The sequence below is a fragment of the Felis catus genome, chromosome A1, assembly GCF_018350175.1.
Source record: "Felis catus isolate Fca126 chromosome A1, F.catus_Fca126_mat1.0, whole genome shotgun sequence".
Taxonomy (NCBI): Eukaryota; Metazoa; Chordata; class Mammalia; order Carnivora; family Felidae; genus Felis; species Felis catus.
Window position 1 is genome coordinate 62,113,253 of NC_058368.1, and position 9,116 is coordinate 62,122,368.

Consider the following 9,116-nt stretch of genomic DNA (forward strand, 5'->3'; position numbering starts at 1 on the left):
TTTCTATTTTTACTCTGAGAGTTTATCTGAGAAGATATATCATCATGTAATAAAAGAAAAAAATGAATTAGGATGGTTTCACTCCTGATAATTATTACCTATGGGACATTGGGCAAGTCACATAGCCATTTGAATTTTAGTTTCCTCATTTCTAAAATGTAGTTCGTATTTATTTATTTTTTTAATTCTATTCTGTCTTCCCTGGGTTCTTATGGGTATATGTGTAAAGTTACCTTTTAACCAAAAGCTCCAATATTTTTTGGAGAAAATACTCAATTTGAAGATCTTTGAAATTAAAGCTTAAAGTACAAAATTTTTGAAAATCTTCATTTTTTATTGCACAGAATAATTACATCTATGTGCTATGTAAAATTTCTTTTTACCAACTATGTTGCCGGGTATAATTCTGAATATAGTTATTTATTAAAAATATGCTTGCTTGGCATGTCTTTGAATGTTTGCCTGAGATTCAAAAGGCTGTTTTAAAACTAATTAATTTTATATACTTCCCCACATTTTGCCTCATTATGACTGATGTGTTTGAGAGCAGTTCCACAGTTTGAAGAAATAATGCCATATAAAATTCTAGTGTTATTATTCTGCCAAGTTATTTAGTACATCACGTACAAAATCTAACATTTTAGTTCCTGAAGTAACTTATGTAACCTTACACCCATAAACTTTTTACAAGCATAAGTACATAGAGACAAGTACATATTCATTCTCTTAGTTCTGCCTTTAAGTGACTGTATTCTTCACACAGCCCTGTGATTTTCTTTTATGAACTGCTATCCTGTTTGATTCTTAAAGACTTTCATACACAATAAACTTATTTGTTCCAAAATTTAAGCATGCTTTTGTAGGAGTTCAATGGAAGGGAAGATAAATGTCTGTGTTGCAAGAACAAACTTATCCATATCTCAGTGAAACCTTAAAACCCATCAATCTGAACAAAAACATCTTCCCCTCCCTCTGTTAATGGTGAAGCTCTTGGAGGCTTGGAGGGGGTTTAATTATTGCACTGCTGGCTAAAATAGTACATTTGACTAGTAATTATTCATATAATTATATTTGTTGAGTATCTTCTGTAAGCCAGACACAGGGTTGGCTGACAGGAGTAGATTGATAAATGAAAGAAACCTGATCCCTACCTCAAACGGTAACCCATAGTTTCCTGTGAAAGACAAATAGTACACAAAGAATTAAACAACTAGCTGTAACTGTAATAAATTCTATAAAGGACAATATAACATGCTTAGAAAATGTGTATTAGGACCACATGGCCTAGTCTTAAGAGCAGGGAAAGTTTTCATGGAAAAGTGGCATGTAAATTAAGATTTGGATTGATTCTTATTTTGTGATGGAGGTTATTACAGATGCTTCTTTTAAAATATGTCATTTTCTTCCTCAGTTTTAATCGTTCTTTTATCCAAATTTAGTTATAAATAAACAATTTAAAAATATTATTATTTAGGTAAACCTTTAAGGATGCTATAATACTTTACAAAAGCATTAAAACCTCCATTCTCAGGAGCCAACAAAACAAAGAAATTTAAAAAAAGAGGCAGATAAACTGCACCAGACTTGGTGTATCATTACAGTGATGGACTTGGGAAATATCCTATTCCTGATTGTGAATCTAGACCGTTAACCAATACAATGATTCAATGATAATAATCCGCAGAAAGACCATAGATATTTAATAATTGACTCATTTAAATGTGTGCACCATTGGGGCGCCTGGGTGGCTCAGTTAGTCAAGCGCCGGACTCTTGATTTCCACTCAGGTCATGATCTCATGGTATGCAAGTTTGAGCCCTGCGTGGGGTTCTGTGCTAATGCCACCCTGCTTGGGATTCTCTCTCTCTCTCTCTCTCTCTCTCTCTCTCTCTCTCTGTCTCTCTGTGTCTCTCAAAAATATATGAATAAACATTAAAAACTGTGAGCACCATTAACTTTACATAACATTTAAGATTAATTTTTCCTCTTTATCCTCAAAGTTAATTCTAGTTCCTGAAACTTGTGCATCGTATCTGTTTATGTACTCTGTTTGTAAATTGTTCCTTGCAGAAAACATACATTTTCTATCATTTTAAGTGGATTATATAGTTGTACTGTCTTTGGATTTGTTCGTGAATGGTTTATTATGTGTTTGACAGTTTATATCCTTAGGACTATATGTTGACTTCATGTATTTAACATGAAAATCAAAATATTAATTATTTTATTTATCTAATTATTTCATCACATGGATTTATTATATTCATTAAGAATTTGAACTAAGTATGAATTAATTGGAGTTAACATTTGGATAATTTGCAAATCAAATTGTTTTATTTCACATGCTTTTTATTTAAGACTTTTAATTTTACATTGAAAGCACTGGTGAAAAGCTTAACTTTTAAAATTAATTGATTTGCTATTATTTTAGAATAATCCAACAGATCATTTTTTTTAATTTTGAAAGCCTTCACATAATTAATAGCTTTAGCTAATGGGCACGAATGACTAAAAATGGTTTTTCAAGTAAGTGCAGCAGTTAGGTGAGAAGACAGGAATAGCTTGAAGCACATTTGCATCTGGACGGAGAAAAAAATTGATTCATATTCTCTGCACTTGCTCTAATTCCTCATTTTCTCCTCATCCTATATGAGGTTGATTAAATTAGGCCCTAGTGACAAATAGTCTCTTTAAGCCGTCATTCATTTAATGGGATAAAATAGTCCTAATAAGGGATATGGGTCATTTGTCATCTTCTCCAAACTCCCATCTGTGTGAGGGGCTGTCCCATAGGATCTGCATGCTTGTGAGTGCAGGCTGGGAGAGGGTGCTGGTGGATTACTCTTAGGTGGCTGACGGCATTATTAGAGAATACCAACGAATATGGTCAGGCTCTGCCTCAACCCTAAGACAGAGGAAGTCTCTGATCAAACAATCCATATGTTTGGGGGCTCTGCTTTCAGACCAATGGACTGGGAGCACTGCTTTAGGAGTCAAAGCCATCTGCATGGATTTGAGATATGATTTTTAGTGAGTGGAGAAGGGTGGATTCAGAGCTTAGTTAGAAACATACTTAAGACAATAAATAGGAAAAAAAGGAACACAAAGAATTAGATAAAATGAGAGGAGATTCTAAAATCAATGGCAAATTTTGATGACCTATTATGTTCTCTGAATCAAGTCCAAGAGATTTTTAACTCAAATTAATTTTCATTGGATGTATACCATATACAAATAATTATAATAAGCATACATCCATAAAACAAACAAACGCAAAGCATGAACTCTCCTGGAGTTTATGATCTGCAGAAGAAAGCATACTTACAGAATAATCATTAGGCCAGAGTAAGAGCTATAGAGATTTACGCAGAGGCCATACGCTTCATGATTATAGGAAATATGTCTCTTTGGTCATCAGTGTATCTCCAGGACCTGGCACTCTGTGGATTTACAGTGATATTCACTGAGTTAAAATGAAGATATTTAGGACACATTGTGATACCAAACTTTAAATACCATGCTAAGGAGTAATAGTAGGGCTGGGGATGGATATAAGAGATGGTACTTTTTCATCTTTTGAATATACAGTCAATTCAAAGGTAGCTTCTGAAGGCTTGACTGACACTGCCCAGCCCCCGTTAATGTCTGTTGTGCAGGATACTGCAATATTGTTGACACACGCCTTCTTCCTGTCGTGTGGTGTCACTAGAGTAATCCCTGGTGTTATTCATAGCCTTGAGCTGACTTCTTTCATTTGTGGGTTCGTAAGACCACTCCTTTACCATATTTGGCTACACACTTTAATATAGCTCATAAAAATTCTAATTTATCTATCAATTTTATACCAATTTTTATAACGATTTTACTAACAACCTCATTTTTGTTTAGTCCAATTGCTCAAGCAAATGTTCTTGACCAGGAGCTGAGAGAAAAGCGAAGTGATAGAATCAGAGCCTTGCAGAACAATACGATCTGAAATCAGACGTTCCTTTGCATCCTCTTTGGTCTTGGGTCCTTCCATTTGTGTTGTTTTATCTATTTATTTATGTATCCATTCATTCATTCATCCATTCATTTTACTTTTCCAGGACAAAAATTATTTATCTTGTCACCATGGGTGGGCTATAGATGGTCCATGAACACTTTGAAAGATACATAGAGATTAATATGAATCTTTTATGAGGAAGAGTAGACAAGGATATTATAACTTTCTCAGGATTTCTGTGATTTGAAATTTAAGAAGTAAAAGGAATGAAGGAAGAAGTAAAGGAAGAAAAGGAGGAAGGGAAGGAAGGGAGGGGTGGTCCAGAAAAGAAAACAGCCGCAGAATATAAGAAAGTCTATATAGGATAAAGTAAACATTTTAAAATATGATGTGATCAGTTATAGCAAATATCTCCAAGTTTTAGCTAAATCTCAAGTAAGAAGTTTGTGAAATTTAAAGCAATTTCACCAACGGTGAGAGGAATGTTATTGAAAGGAATTTAAAAATGTAAGTTATTATATCACTTTATCCCTTCAGTCACTTTTTATTATTAAGAAATAGTTCAGTTATGATCAGGTAATTCCCATTTTTTTGTATAGGAAAACAGCATTTTAGGAGAGTTTAAAAACTTATTCAGGATGTGTATGAAAATGTAAAGCCAGAAACAGAACTCTAGTCATGTGACCAGTAATTTCTTACTCATATCACTACAACTCTCATCCTGTTAGTATAAATTTGGTTTATTCACATTTTTCTTTGGTTTAATTCACTTTACTTAAATTCACAGTAACTTTCACTGTTGAGAATGTGTGCCAAAAAACAGTCTACTTTTTTGGCTGTACCCATATGAACAGACTGCCTCTTTGATAAAACAGAACAAATCAAAAGAAAAAAAAAAAAAGCACGACTTGATCAATGTACACTTGGGAGAAGTTCACAGTGTACAAATATAACTTTAAACCAGGTATTCAACCTTGTACAAATGAAACCTCAGTAGCATTCATTCCATTGAAGATAAAAATCAATAAAATATGTTTAATCTGGAAGAACTGTGCCTCTTTGATTGTGTTACTTCAAAAGGTGTTGAAATTATGCAGAAGCAACAGTTTCATACATTTTTAAACTATTTTCAGAAGTTATCATGCTCTGGGATTATCTGTTCTTCTTCAGGTTTTTTGAATCATTATCCAAAATGTTTAGTAGTTTTCATCTTTCATCCTCCTGCCATGACAGTTACTTTATGACATAGTTAGACACCTGCTTCAGGCATGGCTTTCCTCGTGAGTAAGCTGACACCTAAGAATCATTGTAAAGGTAACAGGTAGGCTATCTTTGTTTAAAAAAAATCTCTTCATTCCTTGTGACAAATACTTGGATTCCAATAAATCATTTACTCAAATTAAACATTGCTAGAAATGAAAACTGATGGGCACATTTACAAATCATTTGTCCACTAGCATGAAAGAGTACATGTATTTTTCCCTGAAAATGTATCTTTTATAAGAATTAGGAGGCCTGGCATATGTGGAGAATGGGGTTGGAAGTTATTTCAAGGTTTAGTGTGTTTTTGAAAGCTATGAGGTATCAATCAGCCACACACACAGACACAAACACACATACACGCAAAGTCCACAAGACATTACATGGAACAGGAAATAAAATGAAAATGAAAACAGAATATGAACCGATGTTTTGATAATCTTATTATCATTGTATTAAAATTTTTCTAGTCTCCCCAAACTCCAAGAATTCGTTTCTTAAGAGCAATAAGCAATATCAACTCTATGGAAATAAGCAGGAAGTCAAGCATACAACAGACTTTGGATACACCCAATTTGTCAGCATTAATCCATTTTTATATAACTTTGTCAATTTAACTCATACACACGATTTTTCAGAAGCTATAGAGTTTGCAATCCACGTTACCCTCACATTCTTCAGGACAGTACTGCAACACTGGTGTCATACCCCATTCTTTTTCTACTTCAGGGTTATCTTTATTTGGATGTAATACCAGGCAGGAATGCTTTAATCACAAGTCACAGAAGAACTGAGTAACAGAAACTCATGATTTTCTCATGTAGGGAAGGAAAAACAGTTTTCCCTCACTCTTTTTAATTCTTAGCTATGAAACCTATAATAAAACCAGATTAACAAGAGAAAAGTAAACAGAAGATTGTTAACATGTACACCTAATGTATACATGGTCAATATCCAGGAAAGAACAGGTGTAACTCTCTGAAGTGACTTACATTTAAGTTTAAATATCATCTTAATAAGGACAGGGGGGTGGGAGATGTACATAGCCCCCTTGGGGTAGAGTAAATGATTTTTAAGAGATACAAATCACCCTCAGAAAAGCAGATGGGAGATATGATGGCTTGTGACTAAGTCTGTCTAAGTGTGGTGTCCATTTCTGGTATCCTAGAAGCTATGATGAGAGTCAATCTTCCCTGGTTGATGAAACTCTTGGGGAGGGGATTTATGACAACTTAGTTTCTTTTGGAGGATCTGTTTTTAGGCGGATAAGAGGAATTCAGAGAAAGCCATTTGCTCCATTTTTTTAAGTGCCTACAGCTCAAAATAATCAGTACACCCAAGCAGCACATTCTGGGGGTGGGAGGCACATTTTCCTACCCTTCACTCACATAAAATTTGCAGGCAGTTGTTTGTCGTTTGGATGCAGCAGTCTTGTGAAGTACTTAAGGTACCAGACACCCTGTATGTGTTTATTCTGAAATCCTCAGAGACTTGAAATGTGTTCTATTATTTCACGATCACATGAACATTGTAATTATCCTCTGTTATTGCATCCTTAAATCGTGTTCAAAGAGAAGAAAAAAAGTGGACTGCAGAAATTAGTTATCCTCATGATATGTCTGCTATCAGAAAGCAATAACTTCCTACAAACCACTCTCTATGCCCTGCAGATTTCCCTTTATGCTGTATTTGCCAGAACCTGGTCACGTGGCCACCCCTGGCTATAAGGGAAAGCGGATACATGAATATCTGGTAGAGGAGAATGGGCTTACTATAATTGCTCAAGATTCATCAAGATATATCCCTGTGGTGAGGGAATTAGTGACCCTAAATGAAACTGGGCTTTAGTTGGCAAGGAAGGAGAGAGAGAGCAGCTTAATGTTTACCACAAATGAATATAATTCTTTAGAGGAAACTGATGGTTTTCCATTCGAAATATTTGTGATATATTACTCTGTTCTCTTGAAACCAATATAAAATATGAATAAATATATTGTCTCACTAAAATTTCAATGGTAAATAGAGCTGACCTAGTATTGAGGCAGGAGTGTTCTGCCATATCACTCCATCGCATTCCTTCATGGAGTTTTATTTCTTTGAGATGAGGAGACATCTGGATATATGCATTTCAACCAAGAAAGGAGAATGGTATTTATTTGCACATACATTTGTCAGCCAGTAAGATAGTAACTTGAACATATGTTTCACATTTAATTCTCAAAATAATAAGTTAGACATTTATGAGCATATACATTTTGCATAGCAATAAATTGAGATTCAGAAATGTTAAGTAATGCATCCTTATGTAATGTTTTATGAGTAAAAACATCAACAGACCTTAGAAGAGTTTCAATACATGAGTTCTTCTCACATCATTTGGAACACTTTCATATCACTGTACCAGATTTCACATTGATAGAGATTGTTTTCAGATCACACTTTTAATGATATCTGCTAAATGAATTAAGGTACGATTGGATATTGGTGCATAAACAAATATGAGCAAATAAGAAGATACGCTCCTTTGTTTGTTCATATGATAAATGACTTTTGAGCATGTAGTCGACTGTTTTAAACACTCAAAATACTAAAATCAATAAAAATATATTTGATAAAAACCCTTTCCAAAAGGCCTTCAGGTTAGAGAGGTAGACAAAGGGCACTGCCATTTTTCATAAATATTATGGAAGGGATGTTCTCATGGTAGCATCAAAACAATGAGAGTACCTTCTAAGCCTGCCATGTGCTTCTTGGTTATTTACATATCTGAACAGAGACAGCTCTGTGTGTGGCAAGGATGGGGTGGGGTGTGGAGTTGCAGGTGGGAGAGGGCACTATAGTGGTATGTCCTGGCCATGGCAAGAATACTTGAAAACAGAAAGAGGCTGGAGATTACATGGTCTAGAGACCAAGAAACATTAGGATTTAAGTACAGCTCAAGTATAAATAGTACAAATAGGGATATGAGTATGGACAGGCATAGACGATCTAATACACTGTGTAGAGACTTTGCACTTTTATTTTTCAAGGTTATGTGAAATCACAGGAGTGAGCTCTATTATACTTGTTTATTAGCTAGGTTATTCCTGGTGTTTAGTAGAAAATGGATATGTGGTTAATCAGAATATAGGCAGGGAGACCAGTTGCAGAAAACTAGATAAAAGCTGTTGAAAATGACATGTGTGGGAGCGCCTGGGTGGCTAAGTGGGTTGAGCATCTGACTTCGGCTCAAGTCATGATCTCACGGCTTGTGAGTTCAAGCCCTGTGTAGGGCTCTGTGCTGACAGCTCAGAGACTGGAGCCTGCTTTGGATTCTGTGTCCTTCTCTTGCTCTGCTTCTCCCCTGCTCATGTTCTCTCTCTCTGTCTCTCTCTCTCAAGAATAAATAAACATTAAATATTTAAAAAGAAAGAAAATGAGATATGTGGGTAGATTCAGAGAGGGTAAAATGTCTAGATATAGGAGACTATATCCACAACTCTATTATGCTTATATTTATTATTATTTTAAAATATGTGTTATATGTGAGTTTATAACTCTATACTCTAGCACTGTTGTTGTTCTTGCATTAGCCCTAGCTCAGAGTTCCTGCTCAGGATCCTATGTGTGATAGAAATATAAGCAGTCACATCTTCATTAAGTTCTGAAAAATTCATGCCTTTAACTCTTGTAATGTTGTATTTCCCTCATTCTGTTAGTCTGAAATTCCTGCTCCACAAATTTTTGACAGAGACATTATGAGACTTTCTAATCCTGCAGTAGATTTTCATAAGTATACTGTGATAAGCATTGAAATACCAAAATTATTTTTAATTGTCAAGCGGGTAACTCTTGAAGAGGTGTATATTTTGATAATTTCTATTCTTCCCCT